Below are 27,276 nucleotides of genomic sequence, written 5' to 3'. Positions count from 1 at the left end.
TGCCTGCTTGAAAAATCACTGCAAGCGCTAAGGGATGATGTTGTGGAAGAGGTGGAGGATGAGGATTCACCACTTCCATCATCTTCTGGACAGTCAGCGCCACGTGGTTCCTCACAAACGCGTAGGCAGGGGACAGTTTGTGAGGAGGATGAGGAGGAGTCAATGGAGGAGGAAGACATCCGTCCAGAGGAGGGAGTTACACAATTGTCCAGTACTCAGTGTGTACAGCGAGGGTGGGGTGATGACGAGCGGGCAGAGATCACGCCTCCAGCTGGGGACAGCGTTTCTTGGGCAGTTGGCAGTCTGCAGCACATGGTGGATTACATGCTGCAGTGCCTGAGAAACGACCGCCGCATCGACCACATTCTCAACATGTCTGATTATTGGGTGTTCACCCTCCTCGATCCTCGCTACCGGGACAACGTAGAAAGCCTCATCACTAGTGTTGAGCATTCCGATGCTGCAAGTATCGGGTATCGGCCGATACTTGCTGTATCGGAATTTCCGATACCGAGATCCGATATTTTTGTAATATCGGATATCGGTATCGAAACAACATTAATGTAAAAAGGTGTAAAAGAAAGAATTAAAATAAAAAATATCGCTATACTCACCTGTCCGACGCAGCCGGGACCTCGGCGATTGTAAGCGGCAGCGTTGTTTCTTTAAAATTCGCGCTTTTACATGCTTACGTGAATTCCCGGCTTCTGATTGGTCAGGGCGGCCATGTTGCCGGGACGCGGACCAATCACAGCAAGCCGTGACGAAATTACGTCACGGCTTGCTGTGATTGGTCCGCGTCCCGGCAACATGGCCGCCATTAACCAATCACAAGCCGTGACGTCACGGGAGGCTGGACACGCGCTTATTTTGAAAAGCGCGCGTGTCCAGCCTCCCGTGACGTCACGGCTTGTGATTGGTCACGGCGCCATATTGCCGGGATGCGGACCAATCACAGCAAGCCGTGACGAAATTACGTCACGGCTTGCTGTGATTGGTCCGCGTCCCAGGAACATGGCCGCCATTAACCAATCACAAGCCGTGACGTCACGGGAGGCTGGACACGCGCTTATTTTGAAAAGCGCGCGTGTCCAGCCTCCCGTGACGTCACGGCTTGTGATTGGTCACGGCGCCATATTGCCGGGACGCGGACCAATCACAGCAAGCCGTGACGTAATTTCGTCACGGCTTGCTGTGATTGGTCCGAGTCCCGGCAACATGGCCGCCCTGACCAATCAGAAGCCGGGAATTCACGTAAGCAAGTAAAAGCGCGAATTTTAAAGAAACAACGCTGCCGCTTACAATCGCCGAGGTCCCGGCTGCGTCGGACAGGTGAGTATAGCGATATTTTTTATTTTAATTCTTTATTTTACACATTTATATGGTTCCCAGGGCCTGAAGGAGAGTTTCCTCTCCTTCAGACCCTGGGAACCATCAGGAATACCGTCCGATACCTGAGTCCCATTGACTTGTATTGGTATCGGGTATCGGTATCGGATTGGATCCGATATTTTGCCGGTATCGGCCGATACTTTCCGATACCGATACTTTCAAGTATCGGACGGTATCGCTCAACACTACTCATCACACCGTTGAACCGGGAGCGAAAAATGCGGGAGTACCAAGACACACTGGTCAGTTCCATCATCTTCTCCATTCCAACTGAGAGAAGTGCTGCTACTGCATTCCAAAGCAGCTCAGTGCGTCCAGGCAGTGGTGGAGGCTCTGCACAAAGAGGGAGCAGAAGCAGTGCCTCTGCCCAAGGCAAGACCAGTATGGCCCAACTGTGGCACAGTTTTGTGTGCCCCCCACAAAAGTCTACACCATCACAGACGGCTCCAGTCAGCAGGAGGCAACGGTTCCGTCAGATGGTGACAGACTACATGTCTTGCCCTCTTGCTGTACTCCCAGACGGCTCTTCCCCTTTCAAGTTTTGGGTCTCAAAGCTGGATACATGGCCAGAGCTAAGCCAGTATGCATTGGAGGTGCTGTCTTGCCCTGCGGCCAGTGTATTATCGGAACGTGTCTTTAGTGCTGCAGGTGGTGTACTAACTGACCGTCGCATGCGACTATCCTCCGATAACGTTGACCGGCTTACTTTTCTGAAAATGAACAAGGCCTGGATCTCGCAGGAATTTGCCACTCCTCCTCCTGATTAAATAATTAGGTCACTGTATACGTTATCCAGGTCTCCTGTTGTGTTCATCTTTCTACCACCTGAACTTAAATTCCTGGGCTCCAACACCACCAGTTGAGGCTCAGACGTGCCGTCTGCACAGTCAAAACATACGACCCAGTGTTATTGGGTTTCAGTAACGTCAGCTGATCCCCAGCTGTGTAGCCGGCAATGTGTCATGCGACCGCCACGCTGACACAACAACTGAAATGTAAGGGAATCTGTCCCCCCCCCCCCAAGGCGTTTGTTACTGAAAGAGCCACCTTGTGCAGCAGTAATGCTGCACAAGGAAAAAGGTAGCTATTTTGGTTTTGCTCCTTGCACACGCAAAACTTAACACTTATAAAATGTGTCCACTGATACCGTAAAACCGTCCCGGAGGTGGGACTTTCCTTCGTAATAGGACGCAGCACAGCCGTCATTCCTACCCCCCCGGCGCCGCGCCCCGGCTCCTCAGCGTTGTTTGATTCCGTCCCGGAGCCTGCGCTGTTATGTTATCCCGTGGCCAGGCACACTTAGCGCTGCCCGTCTTCTGGCATCATTTGGTGTCAGGCTGGCTGCGCCTGTGCGGCCACGCTGGCCGAGAGCCCGCCTCGCAGTGTCTTCTGATTTAATCCCACTGGGGGCCTGGGATCTATGGACATGCGCAGTGCATATCTGAACCTCCACCTCTCACTCATCTCCCTATGGCTTCTTCAGACTGTTCGGTGTCAGCTGGTCCCTAATAGCATGCCACGGCCGTGACACCGCACAGTCTGAAAAAGAAGCCGTAGGGAGGGGAGTGAGAGGCGAGGATATGCACTGCGCATGGCCATGGATCCCAGGCCCCCAGTGGGATTACATCAGAAGACACTGCGAGGCGGGCTCTCGGCCAGCGCGGCCGCACAGGCGCAGCCAGCCTGACACCAAATGATGTCAGAAGATGGGCAGCGCTAAGTGTGCCTGGCCACGGGATAACATAACAGCGCAGGCTCCGGGACGGAATCAAACAACGCTGAGGAGCCGGGGCACGGCGGCGGGGGGGTAGTAATGATGGCTGTGCTGCGTCATATTACGAAGGAAAGTCCCACCTCCGGGACGGTTTCACGGCTTCAGGGGACACATTTTATAAGTGTTTAGTTCTGTGTTTGCAAGGAGCATGATGAAAAGAGCCACCTTTTCCTTTTGCATCTTTTGTGCTGCACAAGCTGGCTCTTTCAGCTACAAACGCCTTGGGGGGGGGGTTAAAGGTTCCCTTTCGACTTTCTCAGGCTTCGGCCTACATTGTGTTCCTCTGCTTTTCCACCTGCCCCTGGGCTCCAACACCGCTAGTTGCCGTCCAGAAGTGCTGTACGCACAGTCAACAGTCGCTCCTCTGTTATTGGGGTTCAGTAACGTCAGCTGTTCCCCTGCTGTGTGTGTGGCAATCCCTCCTACCTCCTCCAACCTCCTCCTCCTCCACCTGTCCCTGGGCTCCAACACCGCCAGTTGCCGTCCAGAAGTGCTGTACGCACAGTCAACAGTCCCTCCTCTGTTATTGGGGTTCAGTAACGTCAGCTGTTCCCCTGCTGTGTGTGTGGCAATCCCTCCTACCTCCTCCAACCTCCTCCAACCTCCTCCTCCTCCACCTGTCCCTGGGCTCCAACACCGCCAGTTGCCGTCCAGAAGTGCTGTACGCACAGTCAACAGTCCCTCCTCTGTTATTGGGGTTCAGTAACGTCAGCTGTTCCCCTGCTGTGTGTGTGGCAATCCCTCCTACCTCCTCCAACCTCCTCCAACCTCCTCCTCCTCCACCTGTCCCTGGGCTCCAACACCGCCAGTTGCCGTCCAGAAGTGCTGTACGCACAGTCAACAGTCCCTCCTCTGTTATTGGGGTTCAGTAACGTCAGCTGTTCCCCTGCTGTGTGTGTGGCAATCCCTCCTACCTCCTCCAACCTCCTCCAACCTCCTCCTCCTCCACCTGTCCCTGGGCTCCAACACCGCCAGTTGCCGTCCAGAAGTGCTGTACGCACAGTCAACAGTCCCTCCTCTGTTATTGGGGTTCAGTAACGTCAGCTGTTCCCCTGCTGTGTGTGTGGCAATCCCTCCAACCTCCTCCAACCTCCTCCTCCTCCACCTGTCCCTGGGCTCCAACACCGCCAGTTGCCGTCCAGAAGTGCTGTACGCACAGTCAACAGTCCCTCCTCTGTTATTGGGGTTCAGTAACGTCAGCTGTTCCCCTGCTGTGTGTGTGGCAATCCCTCCAACCTCCTCCAACCTCCTCCTCCTCCACCTGTCCCTGGGCTCCAACACCGCCAGTTGCCGTCCAGAAGTGCTGTACGCACAGTAAACAGTCCCTCCTCTGTTATTGGGGTTCAGTAACGTCAGCTGTTCCCCTGCTGTGTGTGTGGCAATCCCTCCTACCTCCTCCAACCTCCTCCAACCTCCTCCTCCTCCACCTGTCCCTGGGCTCCAACACCGCCAGTTGCCGTCCAGAAGTGCTGTACGCACAGTCAACAGTCCCTCCTCTGTTATTGGGGTTCAGTAACGTCAGCTGTTCCCCTGCTGTGTGTGTGGCAATCCCTCCTACCTCCTCCAACCTCCTCCAACCTCCTCCTCCTCCACCTGTCCCTGGGCTCCAACACCGCCAGTTGCCGTCCAGAAGTGCTGTACGCACAGTCAACAGTCCCTCCTCTGTTATTGGGGTTCAGTAACGTCAGCTGTTCCCCTGCTGTGTGTGTGGCAATCCCTCCTACCTCCTCCAACCTCCTCCTCCTCCACCTGTCCCTGGGCTCCAACACCGCCAGTTGCCGTCCAGAAGTGCTGTACGCACAGTCAACAGTCCCTCCTCTGTTATTGGGGTTCAGTAACGTCAGCTGTTCCCCTGCTGTGTGTGTGGCAATCCCTCCTACCTCCTCCAACCTCCTCCAACCTCCTCCTCCTCCACCTGTCCCTGGGCTCCAACACCGCCAGTTGCCGTCCAGAAGTGCTGTACGCACAGTCAACAGTCCCTCCTCTGTTATTGGGGTTCAGTAACGTCAGCTGTTCCCCTGCTGTGTGTGTGGCAATCCCTCCTACCTCCTCCAACCTCCTCCTCCTCCACCTGTCCCTGGGCTCCAACACCGCCAGTTGCCGTCCAGAAGTGCTGTACGCACAGTCAACAGTCCCTCCTCTGTTATTGGGGTTCAGTAACGTCAGCTGTTCCCCTGCTGTGTGTGTGGCAATCCCTCCTACCTCCTCCAACCTCCTCCAACCTCCTCCTCCTCCACCTGTCCCTGGGCTCCAACACCGCCAGTTGCCGTCCAGAAGTGCTGTACGCACAGTCAACAGTCCCTCCTCTGTTATTGGGGTTCAGTAACGTCAGCTGTTCCCCTGCTGTGTGTGTGGCAATCCCTCCTACCTCCTCCAACCTCCTCCAACCTCCTCCTCCTCCACCTGTCCCTGGGCTCCAACACCGCCAGTTGCCGTCCAGAAGTGCTGTACGCACAGTCAACAGTCCCTCCTCTGTTATTGGGGTTCAGTAACGTCAGCTGTTCCCCTGCTGTGTGTGTGGCAATCCCTCCTACCTCCTCCAACCTCCTCCTCCTCCACCTGTCCCTGGGCTCCAACACCGCCAGTTGCCGTCCAGAAGTGCTGTACGCACAGTCAACAGTCCCTCCTCTGTTATTGGGGTTCAGTAACGTCAGCTGTTCCCCTGCTGTGTGTGTGGCAATCCCTCCTACCTCCTCCAACCTCCTCCAACCTCCTCCTCCTCCACCTGTCCCTGGGCTCCAACACCGCCAGTTGCCGTCCAGAAGTGCTGTACGCACAGTCAACAGTCCCTCCTCTGTTATTGGGGTTCAGTAACGTCAGCTGTCATGATCTCCATGGCCAGAGAACTAGCATAAGCCTCAATAGGAACAAGCTCTTGGAAGATGTAACTGTACTGACCATGAACTAAACCTACCGCATCATCTAGAAGTAGCCAGGTAGCATGTCCTACTTTTTATCCCTATATGCCCAGCGCCGGCCGGAGAACTAAATAATGCTAGCAAAGGGAAATATAAGACCTGACTCACCTCTAGAGAAATGCCCAAAAAGGAGACAGAAGCCCCCCACATATATTGGCGGTGATATGAGATGAAACAACAAACGCAGCAGGAAAATAGTTTTAGCAAATTTGAGGTCCGCTTTCTAGATAGCAGAAGACAGAAAGCATACTTTCATGGTCAGTAGAAAACCCTAACAAAACACATCCAGAAATTACTTTAGGACTCTGGCATTAACTCATAATACCAGAGTGGCAATTCCTGATCAACAAGAGCTTTCCAGACACAGTAACGAAACTGCAGCTGTGAACTGGAACCAAAATACAAAAACAAAACATGGACGAATGTCCAACTTATCTAGTAGATGTCTGGGAGCAGGAACAAGCACAGAGAGGCTTCTGATAACATTGTTGACCGGCAAGCATCTAACAGAGAAGCCAGGTTATATAGCGACACCCAGATCTAATCAGAACAGGTGAACAGGGAAGATGATGTCACAAGTTCAATTCCACCAGTAGCCACCGGGGGAGCCCAGAATCCAAATTCACAACAGTACCCCCCCCTCAAGGAGGGGGCACCGAACCCTCACCAGAACCACCAGGGCGATCAGGATGGGCCCTATGAAAGGCACGAACCAGATCAGAGGCATGAACATCAGATGCAGTGACCCAAGAATTATCCTCCTGGCCGTATCCCTTCCACTTGACCAGATACTGGAGTCTCCGTCTGGAAACACGGGAGTCTAGGATTTTTTCCACAACGTACTCCAACTCACCCTCAACCAACACCGGGGCAGGAGGCTCAACGGAAGGCACAACCGGTGCCTCATACCTGCGCAATAACGACCGATGAAAAACGTTATGAATAGAAAAGGATGCAGGGAGGTCCAAACGGAAGGAAACAGGGTTAAGAATCTCCAATATTTTATACGGACCGATGAACCGAGGCTTAAACTTAGGAGATGAGACCCTCATAGGGACAAAACGAGAAGACAACCACACCAAATCTCCAACACAAAGCCGAGGACCAACACGACGGTGACGGTTGGCAAAAAGCTGAGTCTTCTCCTGGGACAACTTTAAATTGTCCATCACCTGCCCCCAGATATGATGCAATCTCTCCACCACCGCATCCACTCCAGGACAATCCGAGGATTCCATCTGACCGGAGGAAAATCGAGGGTGGAACCCCGAATTACAGAAAAACGGGGACACCAAAGTGGCAGAGCTGGCCCGATTATTGAGGGCGAACTCCGCCAATGGCAAAAAAGCAACCCAATCATCCTGGTCAGCAGACACAAAACACCTCAGATATGTCTCCAGGGTCTGATTAGTCCGCTCGGTCTGGCCATTAGTCTGAGGGTGAAAAGCAGACGAAAAAGACAAATCTATGCCCATCCTAGCACAGAATGCCCGCCAAAATCTAGACACAAATTGGGTTCCTCTGTCAGAAACGATATTCTCAGGAATACCATGCAAACGAACAACATTTTGAAAAAACAGGGGCACCAACTCGGAAGAAGAAGGCAATCTGGGCAGGGGAACCAAATGGACCATCTTAGAAAAACGGTCACACACCACCCAGATGACAGACATCTTCTGAGAAACAGGCAGATCTGAAATAAAATCCATCGAGATGTGTGTCCAAGGCCTCTTAGGAATAGGCAAGGGCAACAATAATCCACTAGCCCGAGAACAACAAGGCTTGGCCCGAGCACAAACGTCACAAGACTGCACAAAGCCTCGCACATCTCGTGACAGGGAAGGCCACCAGAAGGATCTTGCCACCAAATCCCTGGTACCAAAAATTCCAGGATGACCTGCCAATGCAGAAGAATGTACCTCAGAGATGACTCTACTGGTCCAATCATCAGGAACAAACAACCTATCAGGCGGACAACGATCCGGTCTATCCGCCTGAAACTCCTGCAAGGCCCGCCGCAGGTCTGGAGAAACGGCTGACAAGATAACTCCCTCCTTAAGAATACCTGTGGGGTCAGAGTTGCCGGGTGAATCAGGCTCAAAACTCCTAGAAAGGGCATCCGCCTTAACATTCTTAGAACCCGGTAGGTACGATACCACAAAATTAAACCGAGAGAAAAATAATGACCAGCGCGCCTGTCTAGGATTCAGGCGCCTGGCGGTCTCAAGATAGATCAAATTTTTGTGGTCAGTCAATACCACCACCTGATGTCTGGCCCCCTCGAGCCAATGGCGCCACTCCTCAAACGCCCACTTCATGGCCAAAAGCTCCCGATTCCCAACATCATAATTCCGCTCAGCGGGCGAAAATTTACGGGAAAAGAAGGCACAAGGCCTCATCACGGCGCAGTCAGAACTTTTCTGCGACAACACTGCCCCAGCCCCGATCTCAGAAGCGTCGACCTCAACCTGAAAAGGAAGAGTCACATCAGGCTGACGCAACACAGGGGCAGAAGAAAAACGGCACTTAAGCTCCTGAAAGGCCTCCACAGCATCAGGGGACCAATTAGCAACATCAGCACCCTGTCTAGTCAAATCGGTCAATGGCTTAACGACATCCGAAAAACCAGAAATAAATCGACGATAAAAGTTGGCAAAGCCCAAAAATTTCTGAAGACTTTTAAGAGAAGAGGGCTGCGTCCAATCACAAATAGCTTGAACCTTGACAGGATCCATCTCAATGGAAGAGGGAGAAAAAATATATCCCAAAAAGGAAATTCTCTGAACCCCAAAAACGCACTTAGAACCCTTGACACACAGAGAATTAGACCGCAAAACCTGAAAAACCCTCTTAACTTGCCGGACATGAGAGTCCCAATCATCCGAAAAAATCAGAATATCATCCAGATACACTATCATAAATTTATCCAAAAAATCGCGGAAAATATCATGCATAAAGGACTGGAAGACTGAAGGGGCATTAGAAAGACCAAAAGGCATCACCAAATACTCAAAGTGGCCCTCGGGCGTATTAAATGCGGTTTTCCACTCATCCCCCTGCCTGATCCGCACCAAATTATACGCCCCACGGAGATCAATCTTAGAGAATAACTTGGCCCCCTTTATGCGAGCAAACAAATCAGTCAGCAACGGCAATGGGTATTGATATTTAACCGTGATTTTATTCAAAAGCCGATAATCAATACATGGTCTCAAAGAGCCGTCCTTTTTTGACACAAAGAAAAAACCGGCTCCTAAGGGAGATGACGATGGACGAATATGTCCCTTTTCCAAGGACTCCTTTATATATTCTCGCATAGCAGTATGTTCAGGCACAGACAGATTAAATAAACGACCCTTTGGGTATTTACTACCCGGAATTAAATCTATAGCACAATCGCACTCACGGTGCGGAGGTAGCGAACCCAGCTTGGGTTCTTCAAAGACGTCACGATAATCAGACAGGAACTCAGGGATTTCAGAGGGAATAGATGATGAAATGGACACCAAAGGTACGTCCCCATGAGTCCCCTTACATCCCCAGCTCAACACAGACATAGCTCTCCAGTCAAGGACTGGGTTGTGAGACTGCAGCCATGGCAATCCTAGCACCAAATCATCATGTAGATTATACAGCACCAGAAAACGAATAGTCTCCTGGTGATCCGGATTAATACACATAGTCACTTGTGTCCAGTATTGTGGTTTATTATTAGCCAATGGGGTGGAGTCAATCCCCTTCAGAGGAATAAGAGTCTCCAAAGGCTCTAAATCATACCCACAACGATTGGCAAAGGACCAATCCATAAGACTCAAAACGGCGCCAGAGTCGATATAGGCGTCCGTAGTAATAGATGACAAAGAGCAAATCAGGGTCACAGACAAAATAAATTTAGACTGTAAAGTGCCAATGGGAACGGATTTATCAAGCTTTTTAGTACGCTTAGAGCATGCTGATATAACATGAGTAGAATCCCCACAATAGAAACACAACCCATTTTTCCGTCTAAAATTCTGCCGCTCGCTTCTGGACAGAATTCTATCACACTGCATGTTTTCTGGCGTCTTCTCAGTGGACACCGCCAGATGGTGCACTGGTTTGCGCTCCCGCAGACGCCTATCGATCTGAATGGCCATTGTCATGGACTCATTCAGACTTGCAGGCACAGGGAACCCCACCATAACATCCTTAATGGCATCAGAAAGACCCTCTCTGAAAGTAGCCGCCAAGGCACACTCATTCCACTGAGTAAGCACAGACCATTTACGGAATCTTTGGCAGTAAATTTCAGCTTCATCTTGCCCCTGCGATAGGGACATCAAAGTTTTTTCTGCCTGAAGTTCCAAATGAGGTTCCTCATAAAGCAAGCCCAAGGCCAGAAAAAACGCATCCACATTGCGCAACGCAGGATCCCCTGGTGCCAATGCAAAAGCCCAATCTTGAGGGTCGCCGCGGAGCAAGGAAATCACAATCCCAACCTGCTGTGCAGGGTCTCCAGCAGAACGAGATTTCAGGGACAAAAATAACTTACAATTATTTCTAAAATTCTGAAAGCTAGATCTATTCCCTGAGAAGAATTCCGGCAAAGGAATTCTCGGCTCTGATACCGGAGCATGAACAACAAAATCTTGCAAACTTTGTACTTTCGTGGCGAGATTATTCAAACCTGCAGTTACACTCTGTAGATCCATTATAGACAGGTGAACATAGAGCCATTCAAAGATTAGAAGGAGAGAGAAAAAAAAGAAAGACTGCAGCATAGACAGACTGGCAAGTGATCCAATTAAGAGCACCCTAACTACTAGAGAAAAAAAAAAAAAAAAAAAATTTTCAGCAGACTTCTTATTTCTCTCCTTTCTCAGCCAAGGATTTTAACCCTTTACTGGCCGGTCAAACTGTCATGATCTCCATGGCCAGAGAACTAGCATAAGCCTCAATAGGAACAAGCTCTTGGAAGATGTAACTGTACTGACCATGAACTAAACCTACCGCATCATCTAGAAGTAGCCAGGTAGCATGTCCTACTTTTTATCCCTATATGCCCAGCGCCGGCCGGAGAACTAAATAATGCTAGCAAAGGGAAATATAAGACCTGACTCACCTCTAGAGAAATGCCCAAAAAGGAGACAGAAGCCCCCCACATATATTGGCGGTGATATGAGATGAAACAACAAACGCAGCAGGAAAATAGTTTTAGCAAATTTGAGGTCCGCTTTCTAGATAGCAGAAGACAGAAAGCATACTTTCATGGTCAGTAGAAAACCCTAACAAAACACATCCAGAAATTACTTTAGGACTCTGGCATTAACTCATAATACCAGAGTGGCAATTCCTGATCAACAAGAGCTTTCCAGACACAGTAACGAAACTGCAGCTGTGAACTGGAACCAAAATACAAAAACAAAACATGGACGAATGTCCAACTTATCTAGTAGATGTCTGGGAGCAGGAACAAGCACAGAGAGGCTTCTGATAACATTGTTGACCGGCAAGCATCTAACAGAGAAGCCAGGTTATATAGCGACACCCAGATCTAATCAGAACAGGTGAACAGGGAAGATGATGTCACAAGTTCAATTCCACCAGTAGCCACCGGGGGAGCCCAGAATCCAAATTCACAACAGTCAGCTGTTCCCCTGCTGTGTGTGTGGCAATCCCTCCTACCTCCTCCAACCTCCTCCAACCTCCTCCTCCTCCACCTGTCCCTGGGCTCCAACACCGCCAGTTGCCGTCCAGAAGTGCTGTACGCACAGTCAACAGTCCCTCCTCTGTTATTGGGGTTCAGTAACGTCAGCTGTTCCCCTGCTGTGTGTGTGGCAATCCCTCCTACCTCCTCCAACCTCCTCCAACCTCCTCCTCCTCCACCTGTCCCTGGGCTCCAACACCGCCAGTTGCCGTCCAGAAGTGCTGTACGCACAGTCAACAGTCCCTCCTCTGTTATTGGGGTTCAGTAACGTCAGCTGTTCCCCTGCTGTGTGTGTGGCAATCCCTCCTACCTCCTCCAACCTCCTCCTCCTCCACCTGTCCCTGGGCTCCAACACCGCCAGTTGCCGTCCAGAAGTGCTGTACGCACAGTCAACAGTCCCTCCTCTGTTATTGGGGTTCAGTAACGTCAGCTGTTCCCCTGCTGTGTGTGTGGCAATCCCTCCTACCTCCTCCAACCTCCTCCAACCTCCTCCTCCTCCACCTGTCCCTGGGCTCCAACACCGCCAGTTGCCGTCCAGAAGTGCTGTACGCACAGTCAACAGTCCCTCCTCTGTTATTGGGGTTCAGTAACGTCAGCTGTTCCCCTGCTGTGTGTGTGGCAATCCCTCCTACCTCCTCCAACCTCCTCCTCCTCCACCTGTCCCTGGGCTCCAACACCGCCAGTTGCCGTCCAGAAGTGCTGTACGCACAGAGCCAAACACCTCGCCTATGTGTTAGTGGGGTTCAGCACCGCCAGCTGTTCCCCTGCTGTGTATACGGCAACGTGTACTGCGACCACCACGCAGGCACAACAAGTTAAATTTAAGGGAACCTGTCCCCCCCCCCCATGCGTTTGTTACTGAAGGAGCCACCTTGTGCAGCAGTAATGATGCAAAGGGAAAAAGTGCCTCTTTTCGTGGTGCTCCTTGCATATGCTGAACCTAACACTTATGAAATGTGTCCCCTCACAGCGTTCAACCGTCCGGTAGGTGGAACTTTCCTTTGTCATGTGACGCAGCACAGCCGTCATTTTTACCCCCTTGTCGCCGTGCGCCGCCTCCTCAGCGTTCTTTGAATCTGTCCCGGAGCCTGCGCTGTTAGGTTACCCCTTGGCCATGCACACATTTTGCGCTGCCCGTCTTCTGACATCCTTTGCTGTCAGGCTGGCTGCGCCTGTGCGGGTGCACTGTCCGAGATTCAGCCTCGCGGTGTCGTCTAATGTAATCCCATCGCGGGCCTGGGATCCGTGTCCATGCGCAGTTCATATCCTCGCCTCTCACTCCCCTCCCTACGGCTTCTAATGACTGTTCGGTGTCAGCTGGTCCCTAATAGCATGCCACGGCCGTGACACCGCACAGTCTTTAGAAGCCGTAGGGAGGGGAGTGAGAGGCGAGGATATGCACTGCGCATGGACACGGATCCCAGGCCCGCGGTGGGATTACATTAGACGACACCGCGAGGCTGAATCTCGGACAGCGCACCCGCACAGGCGCAGCCAGCCTGACAGCAAATGATGTCAGAAGACGGGCAGCGCAAAATGTGTGCATGGCCAAGGGGTAACCTAACAGCGCAGGCTCCGAGACAGATTCAAACAACGCTGAGGAGGCGGCGCACGGCGACAAGGGGGTAAAAATGACGGCTGTGCTGCGTCACATGACAAAGGAAAGTTCCACCGACCGGACGGTTGAACGCTGTGAGGGGACACATTTCATAAGTGTTAGGTTCAGCATCTGCAAGGACCATAATTAAAAGAGCTAAGTTTACCTTTTCCAGCATTAGTGCTGTACACGATGGCTCTTCCAGCTACAAACGCCTGGGGGGGGGGGTTAAAGGTTTCCTTTCAACTTGCTCCAGTGCAGGCTTCGGCCTACACTCCGCTCCCCCTGCTCCTCCTGCTGTCCCTGGGCTCTAACACACCGCCAGTTGGGGCCCAGATGTGCTAGCTGCACAGAGAAAAACACCTCGCCAATGTGTCAGTGGGGTCCAGCACCGCCAGCTGTTCCCCTGCTGTGCAGCCGGCATCGTGTCCTGCAAAAGCCACGCAGACACAAGAACTGAAATTGAAGGGAACCTGTCCCCCCTCCCCCAGGCGTTTTTACGTTATCCAGCCACCTTGTACAGCGGTAATGCTGCATGTGTGCAAGGTGGCTCAGAAACGTATTCTCCTCGCACATGTGGAACTGAAAACACGTCTGAAATGTGTCCTCTGTGTGACCAGTTAACCGTCCCGGTGGTGTGACTTTCCTTTGTAATGACACGCTGCAACCCCCTTGGTAGCGCTGCCCGTCTTCTGGCATCATTGTTTGGCTGGCTGCGCCTCTGCGGCCGCCCTGACCCACACAACGCCCCTCGGTGTCTTATTTATTGGGACTGCGAGGGTGTGATTCATGGGCAGGATCAGTGCATCAGTTCGCCTGTCCCTCCTCTCCTTCCGCCTTCTTCGGACTGTGCGGCTTCATGGCCGTGGCATGCGATAAGGGATCAGATGACGCCGCACAGTCTGAAGCGGGTGTAAGGACCCGAGTGTGAGAGGCCAACATATGTGCTGCGCCAGGCCCTGAATCCCAGCCCCGCAGTGTTTTAACAATGTTAAGACACTGCGGGGCTGGGATTCATGGTCATCGCGAACCGCACCGGCCGACATTACATGATGCCAGAAGATGGGCAGCGCTAACGGCGCTAGGCCAGGGGATAACACGACAGCGCAGACTCCTGTACAGCAAATAACAACGCTCGGGAGGCTGCACCCAGCACCAAGGTGGGATTCTTGACACCTGTGCTGCGTCTCATTACAAAGGGAACTCGCGCCTCCATTACACAGTTTGACTGTATAAAGGGCTGAATGTTATACGTGTTCCATTCAGCGTGTGCAAGGAGAAAAATTACAAGAGCAACCTTTGACTTGCGCAGCACTGCTGCTGCATAAGCTGTGGCTCTTCTACTTTGTAACCCCTGAGGGGGGGTTAAAGGTGACTTTTGAAATCGGTTCAATTAGGCTTCGGCCTACACTCTGCTCCACCTGCAGAGCCCGGGCTCCAACAACGCTAGTTGCTGTCCGGAAGTGCTGGCTGCACAGAGCCAAACACCTCGCCAATGTGTCAGTGGGGTCCAGCACCGCCAGCTGTTCCCCTGCTGTGTAGCCGGCAACGTGTCCTGCAAAAGCCACGCAGACACAACAGACCCAAAGCTGCCGCCAGTGCAGGCTTCGGCCTACACTCCCCTCCCCCTGCTCCTCCTCCTCCTGCTCCTCCTCCTGCTGACCCTGGGCTCTAACACACCGCCAGTTGGGGCCCAGATGTGCTAGCTGCACAGAGAAAAACACCTCGCCAATGTGTCAGTGGGGTCCAGCACCGCCAGCTGTTCCCCTGCTGTGCAGCCGGCATCGTGTCCTGCAAAAGCCACGCAGACACAAGAACTGAAATTGAAGGGAACCTGTCCCCCCTCCCCCAGGCGTTTTTACGTTATCCAGCCACCTTGTACAGCGGTAATGCTGCATGTGTGCAAGGTGGCTCAGAAACGTATTCTCCTCGCACATGTGGAACTGAAAACACGTCTGAAATGTGTCCTCTGTGTGACCAGTTAACCGTCCCGGTGGTGTGACTTTCCTTTGTAATGACACGCTGCAACCCCCTTGGTAGCGCTGCCCGTCTTCTGGCATCATTGTTTGGCTGGCTGCGCCTCTGCGGCCGCCCTGACCCACACAACGCCCCTCGGTGTCTTATTTATTGGGACTGCGAGGGTGTGATTCATGGGCAGGATCAGTGCATCAGTTCGCCTGTCCCTCCTCTCCTTCCGCCTTCTTCGGACTGTGCGGCTTCATGGCCGTGGCATGCGATAAGGGATCAGATGACGCCGCACAGTCTGAAGCGGGTGTAAGGACCCGAGTGTGAGAGGCCAACATATGTGCTGCGCCAGGCCCTGAATCCCAGCCCCGCAGTGTTTTAACAATGTTAAGACACTGCGGGGCTGGGATTCATGGTCATCGCGAACCGCACCGGCCGACATTACATGATGCCAGAAGATGGGCAGCGCTAACGGCGCTAGGCCAGGGGATAACAGGACAGCGCAGACTCCTGTACAGCAAATAACAACGCTCGGGAGGCTGCACCCAGCACCAAGGTGGGATTCTTGACACCTGTGCTGCGTCTCATTACAAAGGGAACTCGCGCCTCCATTACACAGTTTGACTGTATAAAGGGCTGAATGTTATACGTGTTCCATTCAGCGTGTGCAAGGAGAAAAATTACAAGAGCAACCTTTGACTTGCGCAGCACTGCTGCTGCATAAGCTGTGGCTCTTCTACTTTGTAACCCCTGAGGGGGGGTTAAAGGTGACTTTTGAAATCGGTTCAATTAGGCTTCGGCCTACACTCTGCTCCACCTGCAGAGCCCGGGCTCCAACAACGCTAGTTGCTGTCCGGAAGTGCTGGCTGCACAGAGCCAAACACCTCGCCAATGTGTCAGTGGGGTCCAGCACCGCCAGCTGTTCCCCTGCTGTGTAGCCGGCAACGTGTCCTGCAAAAGCCACGCAGACACAACAGACCCAAAGCTGCCGCCAGTGCAGGCTTCGGCCTACACTCCCCTCCCCCTGCTCCTCCTCCTCCTGCTCCTCCTCCTGCTGACCCTGGGCTCTAACACACCGCCAGTTGGGGCCCAGATGTGCTAGCTGCACAGAGAAAAACACCTCGCCAATGTGTCAGTGGGGTCCAGCACCGCCAGCTGTTCCCCTGCTGTGCAGCCGGCATCGTGTCCTGCAAAAGCCACGCAGACACAAGAACTGAAATTGAAGGGAACCTGTCCCCCCTCCCCCAGGCGTTTTTACGTTATCCAGCCACCTTGTACAGCGGTAATGCTGCATGTGTGCAAGGTGGCTCAGAAACGTATTCTCCTCGCACATGTGGAACTGAAAACACGTCTGAAATGTGTCCTCTGTGTGACCAGTTAACCGTCCCGGTGGTGTGACTTTCCTTTGTAATGACACGCTGCAACCCCCTTGGTAGCGCTGCCCGTCTTCTGGCATCATTGTTTGGCTGGCTGCGCCTCTGCGGCCGCCCTGACCCACACAACGCCCCTCGGTGTCTTATTTATTGGGACTGCGAGGGTGTGATTCATGGGCAGGATCAGTGCATCAGTTCGCCTGTCCCTCCTCTCCTTCCGCCTTCTTCGGACTGTGCGGCTTCATGGCCGTGGCATGCGATAAGGGATCAGATGACGCCGCACAGTCTGAAGCGGGTGTAAGGACCCGAGTGTGAGAGGCCAACATATGTGCTGCGCCAGGCCCTGAATCCCAGCCCCGCAGTGTTTTAACAATGTTAAGACACTGCGGGGCTGGGATTCATGGTCATCGCGAACCGCACCGGCCGACATTACATGATGCCAGAAGATGGGCAGCGCTAACGGCGCTAGGCCAGGGGATAACACGACAGCGCAGACTCCTGTACAGCAAATAACAACGCTCGGGAGGCTGCACCCAGCACCAAGGTGGGATTCTTGACACCTGTGCTGCGTCTCATTACAAAGGGAACTCGCGCCTCCATTACACAGTTTGACTGTATAAAGGGCTGAATGTTATACGTGTTCCATTCAGCGTGTGCAAGGAGAAAAATTACAAGAGCAACCTTTGACTTGCGCAGCACTGCTGCTGCATAAGCTGTGGCTCTTCTACTTTGTAACCCCTGAGGGGGGGTTAAAGGTGACTTTTGAAATCGGTTCAATTAGGCTTCGGCCTACACTCTGCTCCACCTGCAGAGCCCGGGCTCCAACAACGCTAGTTGCTGTCCGGAAGTGCTGGCTGCACAGAGCCAAACACCTCGCCAATGTGTCAGTGGGGTCCAGCACCGCCAGCTGTTCCCCTGCTGTGTAGCCGGCAACGTGTCCTGCAAAAGCCACGCAGACACAACAGACCCAAAGCTGCCGCCAGTGCAGGCTTCGGCCTACACTCCCCTCCCCCTGCTCCTCCTCCTCCTGCTCCTCCTCCTGCTGACCCTGGGCTCTAACACACCGCCAGTTGGGGCCCAGATGTGCTAGCTGCACAGAGAAAAACACCTCGCCAATGTGTCAGTGGGGTCCAGCACCGCCAGCTGTTCCCCTGCTGTGCAGCCGGCATCGTGTCCTGCAAAAGCCACGCAGACACAAGAACTGAAATTGAAGGGAACCTGTCCCCCCTCCCCCAGGCGTTTTTACGTTATCCAGCCACCTTGTACAGCGGTAATGCTGCATGTGTGCAAGGTGGCTCAGAAACGTATTCTCCTCGCACATGTGGAACTGAAAACACGTCTGAAATGTGTCCTCTGTGTGACCAGTTAACCGTCCCGGTGGTGTGACTTTCCTTTGTAATGACACGCTGCAACCCCCTTGGTAGCGCTGCCCGTCTTCTGGCATCATTGTTTGGCTGGCTGCGCCTCTGCGGCCGCCCTGACCCACACAACGCCCCTCGGTGTCTTATTTATTGGGACTGCGAGGGTGTGATTCATGGGCAGGATCAGTGCATCAGTTCGCCTGTCCCTCCTCTCCTTCCGCCTTCTTCGGACTGTGCGGCTTCATGGCCGTGGCATGCGATAAGGGATCAGATGACGCCGCACAGTCTGAAGCGGGTGTAAGGACCCGAGTGTGAGAGGCCAACATATGTGCTGCGCCAGGCCCTGAATCCCAGCCCCGCAGTGTTTTAACAATGTTAAGACACTGCGGGGCTGGGATTCATGGTCATCGCGAACCGCACCGGCCGACATTACATGATGCCAGAAGATGGGCAGCGCTAACGGCGCTAGGCCAGGGGATAACACGACAGCGCAGACTCCTGTACAGCAAATAACAACGCTCGGGAGGCTGCACCCAGCACCAAGGTGGGATTCTTGACACCTGTGCTGCGTCTCATTACAAAGGGAACTCGCGCCTCCATTACACAGTTTGACTGTATAAAGGGCTGAATGTTATACGTGTTCCATTCAGCGTGTGCAAGGAGAAAAATTACAAGAGCAACCTTTGACTTGCGCAGCACTGCTGCTGCATAAGCTGTGGCTCTTCTACTTTGTAACCCCTGAGGGGGGGTTAAAGGTGACTTTTGAAATCGGTTCAATTAGGCTTCGGCCTACACTCTGCTCCACCTGCAGAGCCCGGGCTCCAACAACGCTAGTTGCTGTCCGGAAGTGCTGGCTGCACAGAGCCAAACACCTCGCCAATGTGTCAGTGGGGTCCAGCACCGCCAGCTGTTCCCCTGCTGTGTAGCCGGCAACGTGTCCTGCAAAAGCCACGCAGACACAACAGACCCAAAGCTGCCGCCAGTGCAGGCTTCGGCCTACACTCCCCTCCCCCTGCTCCTCCTCCTCCTGCTCCTCCTCCTGCTGACCCTGGGCTCTAACACACCGCCAGTTGGGGCCCAGATGTGCTAGCTGCACAGAGAAAAACACCTCGCCAATGTGTCAGTGGGGTCCAGCACCGCCAGCTGTTCCCCTGCTGTGCAGCCGGCATCGTGTCCTGCAAAAGCCACGCAGACACTTGCTCTTGTACCTTCTGCTCCCCATCCTGGTTCCAGTACCGTCAGCTGGTTCCGGGCAGAGCCTTTGGCTTAGGTGCCTCCCTTTGGTATCCGAGTTCCACCAACGTCAGGTGGTCCTTGGTAGTGCTTTCAGGCACGGGTACCTCCTGCTTAGTAACCAGGTTCCAGTAACGTCAGCTGGTCCTCGGTAGTTCCATTGGCTCTTGGACCTTCGGCTACCCATCCGGGTTCCAGCACCGTCAGCTGGTTCTCGGCAGTGTCTTTTGCTCTTGTACCTTCTGCTCCCCATCCTGGTTCCAGTACCGTCAGCTGGTTCCGGGCAGAGCCTTTGGCTTAGGTGCCTCCCTCTGGGTATCCGAGTTCCACCAACGTCAGGTGGTCCTTGGTAGTGCTTTCAGCACAGGTACCTCCTGCTTAGTAACCGGGTTCCAGTAACGTCAGCTGGTCCTCGGTAGTTCCATTGGCTCTTGGACCTTCGGGTAGCCATCCGAGTTCCAGTTCCATCAGCTGGTTCTCGGCATTTTCTCAGCCTTCTTGTACCTTCTGCTACATTTCCAAGTTCAAGAGACTAAACACAATGACCCAGAAGACCACCCCTAAGATGACGACGACACCAGAGACGACAACCACCGTGATGACGACGACCCTGGAGACGATGACCCCGAAGACCACCCCGATGACGACGACCCCGGAGACGACGACCCTGAAGACCACCCCGATGACGACGACCCCGGAGACGACGACCCTGGAGACGACGACGACCTGGAAGACCGAGAAGCAGAAGAACAAGAGGCTGCAGAACAAAGAGCAGAAGGACATTAAGCATAACACAAAATATCAGAGCAAAAAATATTATGTAAATTATAAGCAGAAGAAGACTAAGCAGTGTATGGGGGTGAGTCCGTTCCTCCTCGTGGTGCCCCTGGATAAAGCCTGATGCTGCAGGCCAAACTGAACGCGGACAAATGTAACTGTTTTGTGACAGGCAGAACGGAAGGTGTAATCTTCAAACTTTTATAGATAACAACTACGGGAATGCCTGTCACAAATAAGAATATGATGAAGAAGTTGAATATGATGAAGATAATAGTAAAATAAAAAGAATATGAACAATGTAACCCAAAAAATAATAGGTAGAAGATGAAGAAGAAGATGAATAAGGTGAAGAAGTTGATGTCAAAGAAGCTGATGATGAGGATAATTAAGAAGAAAGCGTGGGAGAAGTAAAAAAGAAGGTGAAGGGCGTGGAAGTAGTGAAACATCAATATCTGACATAAAAAAAAAAAAAAAAACATAGTCAAATTCTTTCTAACGCCGAACTTCATAAAAAAAAAAAAAAAAATCCTGCTATTCTATTACATTGGGCTAAACCTCTGTCCCTTTAATATCTCCGCCACGTCCCCCAATACATCCTACAATATTTTTAGTTGTTTTCCTTCATGTAGAATGAACCTACAAGTGTATAAAGGGTTTATTTTAATTCCGATATTTTCGTCCCATTGACTTGCATTGGGATCGGGTATCGGTATCGGATTGGATTCCGATACTGTGACGGTATCGGCCGATACTTTCCGATACCGATACTTTCCGATATCGGAAAGTATCGCTCAACACTAATAATAAAGAATACAGAAGATTATAGCATGTCTTCATGGAATTTATTGGTAGAATATAAAGTACAACAGAAGCTTTAAAATCTAATTTAGCATTGCAGCCCACATTATCATTTTGTTACACTCATACCACAGTAGTTTCTTCTTAAAACTATAAGAGGTACTTTCCTTTTCTCTTTTCTCCTGTATTTTCTAATACAGCTTTTATGTGGGAACATGACTATGTGAGCATAACATGCAAATCTGGAAATTAAACTAGTCTTCAATTCTTCTAGTGAGATGCGAAGAGTTTAATTCTTTTTAAGTCAGCGGAGGATATTATTTCATATAGACAAGATAGAATGTATTGCAGAATTATTGAATTTATTTATTTTAAATAATTCTTGAATAGTGACACAGTGATAAAAGGGTTGTCCAGGTTTGAGAGCAAAGTTTGCAGTCATTGTATGTGACTGGATATTTCTGAATTGTGACAGCATGTGGTGTGCATGCTGTCGCAATTTCACGAGATTGCGGGTGTGAGTGGTCATATGTGGTTGAACTCTAGTGTTATAGCATGAAAACATGAGATATATGAAATATAAATTGCATTACTGCTCTAGAAAATAAGAAAAATTGAGAATACTTGGCACATAAATTGGACAATTCATGTATACCTGGCAGCCGTGATAAGGCAATTCTCATTGCTGGGAGCCTAGCTAATGTGAATCCTCTCCTATGTTGAAGCCTATAATTATGTGGGTAGATAGGATCCTGCTAAAATTAAAACCATCAGAAGCTGATAGGTGGAGTGCTCAGTCAGAGAGCTTATGCATTCAAATAACAAAAGACCATAGATTGTAAGCTTGCAAGCAGGATCCTCACTCCTCTTGGTATCTGTTGAGTTATGTGATTATTGTTATTCTGTACATCTTTTATTGTCTGTACAAGTATCCTCTAAAATGTAAAGTGCTGTGGAATATGTTGGCACCATAAAAATAAAATCTATATATATAATTGTCTTCCGTTTGTTTGTCTGTCTGTCTGTCACGGAAATCCCATGTCGCTGATTGGTCACAGCCCGGCCGAGAATTAGTCCCTCCCTACCATTCAGTTAGTGCCCAGCGCCCACTCCATACTTCCCTCCAGTCAGCGCTCACACAGGGATAATGGCAGCATTAACAGACCGCGTTATGCCGTGGTGTAACGCACTCCGTTAACACTGCTATTACCCCTGTGTAACCAACTCTTTACTATTGGTGCTGCCTATGCAGCATCAATAGTAAAAAAATCTAATGTTAAAAATAATTAAAAAAAACAAAAAACCTGCTATTCTCATCTTCCGTACTCCGCCGATGCGAGCACGGCTGCCACCAGCTTCTGATCTCAGAAATGCATTGCAAAATTACCCAGAAGACTTAGCGGTCTCGCGAGACCACTAAGTCATCTGGGTAATTTTGCAATGCATCTCTGGGAACGGAAGCTGGCAGCAGCCGCGCGCGCATCGGGACAGCTTCGCTGGACGCCGGAGGGTAAGTATATAACTATTTTTTTTTATTTTTTTTAACAGGGATATGGTGCCCACACTGCTATATACTATGTGGGCTGTGTTATATACTGTGTGGCTGCTATATACTACGTGGGCAGTGTTATATACTGCATGAGCTGTGTTATATACTGCGTGGGCTGTGCTATATACTACGTGGGCTGTGTTATATACTGAGTGGCTGCTATATACTACGTGGGCAGTGTTATATACTGCGTGGGCTGTGTTATATACTGCGTGGTCACTGTTATATACTGCGTGGCTACTGTTTTATACTGTGTGGCCTGTGTTCTATACTGCGTGGCTGTGTTATATACTACGTGGCCTGTGTTATATACTACGTGGCCTGCGTTATATACTGCGTGGCTGTGTTATATACTGCGTGGCCTGTGCTATATACTGCGTGGCCTGTGTTATATACTGCGTGAGCTGTGTTATATACTTCGTGGCCACTGTTATATACTGCATGGCCACTGTTATATACTGCATAGGCTGTGTTATATACTGCGTGGGCTGTGTTATATACTACATGGCCTGTGTTATATACTGTGTGGCCACTGTTATATACTGCGTGGCCTGTGTTATATACTGCGTGGTCTGTGTTATATACTAAGTGGCCACTATTGTATACTGTGTGGCCACTGTTATATACTGCGTGGCCTGTGTTATATACTGCGTGGCCTGTTGTGAATTCTGTTTGTGGGCTCCCCCGGTGGTGTTTTATGGTAGTGCCACTTATTTGCCTTCTTCTATCCTTGATCACCTGTTGACACCCATTAGGGGAGTTTCCTATTTAAGGCTGCTTGGCTGCTGGTCTGATGCCGGCCAACAATGTATCAGTAGCATTCTGTTGCATTCTCCTGCCTCAAGATCCTGTTCAGCTAAGTTGAATTTTGTTTCTAGTTTATGCTATTTTTGTCCAGCTATTTGCAATGTGACTCTCTGTAGCTGGAAGCTCTCGTGGACTGAAATTGCCACTCCAGTGGCATGAGTTAGGCAAGACAAGAAAGAAACAGGCTAGGTCTATAATATAAAGGATCACCACACACCAATATAGCTATAATAATGAAAACACAACTTTATTCAAGTACCAATAAATATACAGCAAACCACATACATGTTTTAAAAACAATTAAAAAGGCATAAACTTAGCCATTTAACAAATACCCACAATAGGGTTAATAGCCCACACTATAGTAACCAAAATGTCTGTGTACATATATATATATAGAGATTTCGTGAGAGAGGCTACCCGCATAAGGTAATAGCACGGGCCTTTGGGGCAGCCAGAGATAGCAGTAGGATGGGCCTTTTACAGCCTAGGACTAAAGCGACTGAAAAGCCGCTTGGGATTATCACATCCTATAATAATCAGTGGCAGGACGTGAGACAGATTTTGTCTAAATATTGGGGTATTTTATTGAGCGAATCTAGGCTTAATCCCCACATTGCCACCCAGCCTAGCTTGATAGCCAGAAGAGCAAGGAACCTTAGGGACCGCCTGAGTCATAGTCACTTCCAGCGCCCCACTAGGAAATTGAATAGGGGAACGAGACTCAATGGCACATTTCCATGTGGGACTTGTAATATCTGTCCGTTTGTCCTGGGTGATGTATCTGTTTTGTCCTCTTTATCTCTACAGATCCCTACTAAATCCTACTTCAATTGCAAATCACGCAATTTGATTTACGCTTTGATTTGCCCCTGCCTTAAAATCTACGTGGGCCAAACAACTCAGGAATTAAGAAAACGTATTCAGCAGCATTTTTCAAATATTACTACAGCCAAAAAAGACAAGACGAAGGGGAAGAATATTACTTCGGTGGCTTCACATTATTTGGTGGAACACAATTCTCAGTGGAAGGGCACCAGGATATTGGGACTGGAGGAAGTCTTATCGAACATTAGGGGTGGGGATATCTCTTCGGAGCTCCTGAGACGAGAGTCTAGATGGATCTTCAACTTGAACTGTCTCACCCCTTTTGGCCTCAATGAAGACCTTCTATTTACTGGTTTTTATAAATAGACTACTTCATTCTACAACCTATATTGGCCAGTCATTGTGTATTTTTTGATATTTTGGTAGCTCTTCTGGTTTGGAATCCATTTTTGATTTGATTATTATTGGGATTTTGGGCTCTGTATGTATATACAAATGTTATTGTATTTCATATAATGATATTTTACTGTATGTGCATATGCCTTTTTTTTTTTTTTTTTTTTTTTTTTTTTTTTTTTTTCTCTTGCATGGACAGCATAACCTTCCATTAGGACCCTGGATACATTGTACAATTGGTTTTTGTGTTAGGGGTTGCCTCATTAATGAACAGCTTACCATTTTATATGGACACAGAGTGCCAGTGGGTTGTCCGGACAACCTGTGGGTTTGGTCTATTTGGCCATCTGTACCTTTTTATTATCATTTATTCTCTATATAAAAACAATACAAATAATTTTATATATGCCCAGGTTTCGTCTATACTTTGCCCTATTGGTTTGGATTTACATCAGTGCTGTAGTTTTAGGTGTTCGTCATCTTTCATTTGAGAGGTATTGGTCTGACTTCCTTTTTTGTTCATCCAGGTATAAGATATGTCCGTTATAGGTACTTAGTTTACCCCTTTTCTGGTACTTAAATGACGGTCCAGGATATAATGTGCTATTGCATGATTTATATATATTCTTTATAATCTTTGCATTTTAGCTCAGCTTGGCATTGTCCTTGTTGAGCATTACTTGGTCCAGGGTTATCAACGTCAAGAACCATGTTTGGCTATCAGCGTTTTATTGTAAACACCGCGCATGCGCATATTATATACGTTGTGAAAATAACGATTGGTGTTAGGGGCTTCTAATGTACTATATTTTGCTCTGCTACCAGCGTACGTTGGAGCACTGCACCTTTAAATTGTAAATTGTTGTTTGCCTACAAAAATTATGTATGAACAGTTCAGAGAGTCAGGATCAAGCTCTCCTATATCACTAGTAAAAAAGGATACGGAACTGTCTGCCGGTTTATGCGCGCGTGCGCCTGAGTATTAGCGTCATGTAACCTTGGCAATTGTATGCTTAATAGGCTAGCACCTGCGATATGTGTGAGCATGCGCTCTAGTCTGCAGCGCTATATGTATATCCTGGGCAAACTCAGTCTCAGTATACCTATGCCCATAATACGCCTGAATAGGCGTTTGTGCCTTCAGTAGTGCCATGGTAACTTTATGTTTCATAGGCTGACGCGGACGATATGCTGGGGCACGCGCTTCAGTCTGTAGCGGTATGTTTGTAACTTTGGCAACTCTGCCTGGGTATGTCGACGCCTATAACACGCCCCAATAGGTGGTTGTGTTTGTAGCGTCATGTTGCCTTGACTACTTTGCCTTGGTATGACGACGCTCACAAACACGCTTAACTGGGCGTTCTTGCCTATAGCGTCTTGTAGCCTTGGCAACTCTGCCTCAATATGCCGACGCCCATAACACGCCTGAATAGGCGTTTCTGCTTGTAGCGTCTTGTAGCCTTGGCTACTCTGCTTCAGTATGACAACGCCTGCAACACGCCTGAATAGGCGTTCTTGCTTGGAGCGTCATGCAGCCTTGGCAACTCTGCCTCATCATGTTTACGCCCATGATACGTTGGAGCATGCGCTCCTGTTTGTAATGGCTGCCGCCTGTAGCTCCACGCGGTGGAACCTTCAGCTACACAGCTGACTCAGGTAATAACCTTTACGGTGTTAATATTTAAACAGCAGACTGTATGCATTCACATTACCCCTGACGAAGCCACCAGCAGGTGGCGACACGCGTTGGGTGTTTGTGTAGCCCACACTTAGAGCCAGTCCAGCCGCAGGATTCAACCATGTATTAGGGGTTTGCTGGACATATTGGTAATTGTATATCAGTGCACTATTAAGTGGATTTGTTATTTGGTTGTTATTTGGCCTTGTCTTCATCTAGGCATGCTGTACTGCTTAGTAGACCAGGGATTTGCGTAGCCCTTGTGGTTTCTTTATTATCTACACCTGCTTTTTCTTAAACCATGTGGCTATTGGGGTGTAGGTATTTTCTTACCCCCAATTAGGTATATTCGCTCATAGGGGTTTGCAGTTATTGTGCAATACCATTGGCTATTTGCTAAAAAGGGGTATGCTGTCCATGCAGTTTAGCATCTATTAAGACAATCTCTATATATATATATGTACACAGACATTTTGGTTACTATAGTGTGGGCTATTAACCCTATTGTGGGTATTTGTTAAATGGCTAAGTTTATGCCTTTTTAATTGTTTTTAAAACATGTATGTGGTTTGCTGTATATTTATTGGTACTTGAATAAAGTTGTGTTTTCATTATTATAGCTATATTGGTGTGTGGTGATCCTTTATATTATAGACCTAGCCTGTTTCTTTCTTGTCTTGCCTAATTGGTGTTTGTCAGGTCTATATGTGATCCCATGAACCGTGGTGCCCCCTTTACTTTATTTCAGTGGCATGAGTTGTCACTGGAGTTTTAAAGTAATTTCAGGATGGTGTTTTTGAGTAGTGTTTTGAAGTTGACTGTGAAGTGACTCTTTCCTGTACTTCTGCTATCTAGTAAGCGGACCTCACTGTGCTAAATCTGCTGTTCATCCTACGTATGTCTTTTCCTCTTGACTCACCGTCAATATCTGTGGGGGGCTGCTATCTCCTTTTGGGGTTCATCTCTGGAGGTAAGGCAGGCCTGTATATTCCTCTGATAGGGGTAGTTAGATCTCCGGCTGGCGCGTGGTGTCTAGGGCATCGTAGGAAACACTCCCCGGCTACTTCCAGTGTCGTGTCAGGTTCAGGTCACGGTCACTTTAGTTCCCATCACCCGAGAGCTAGTCCGTTGTTATTTTGAT

The sequence above is a fragment of the Ranitomeya variabilis genome, chromosome 1 (genome assembly GCF_051348905.1).
Source record: "Ranitomeya variabilis isolate aRanVar5 chromosome 1, aRanVar5.hap1, whole genome shotgun sequence".
In the NCBI taxonomy this organism is placed as follows: Eukaryota; Metazoa; Chordata; class Amphibia; order Anura; family Dendrobatidae; genus Ranitomeya; species Ranitomeya variabilis.
Note: the sequence above shows the minus strand (reverse complement) of the source record.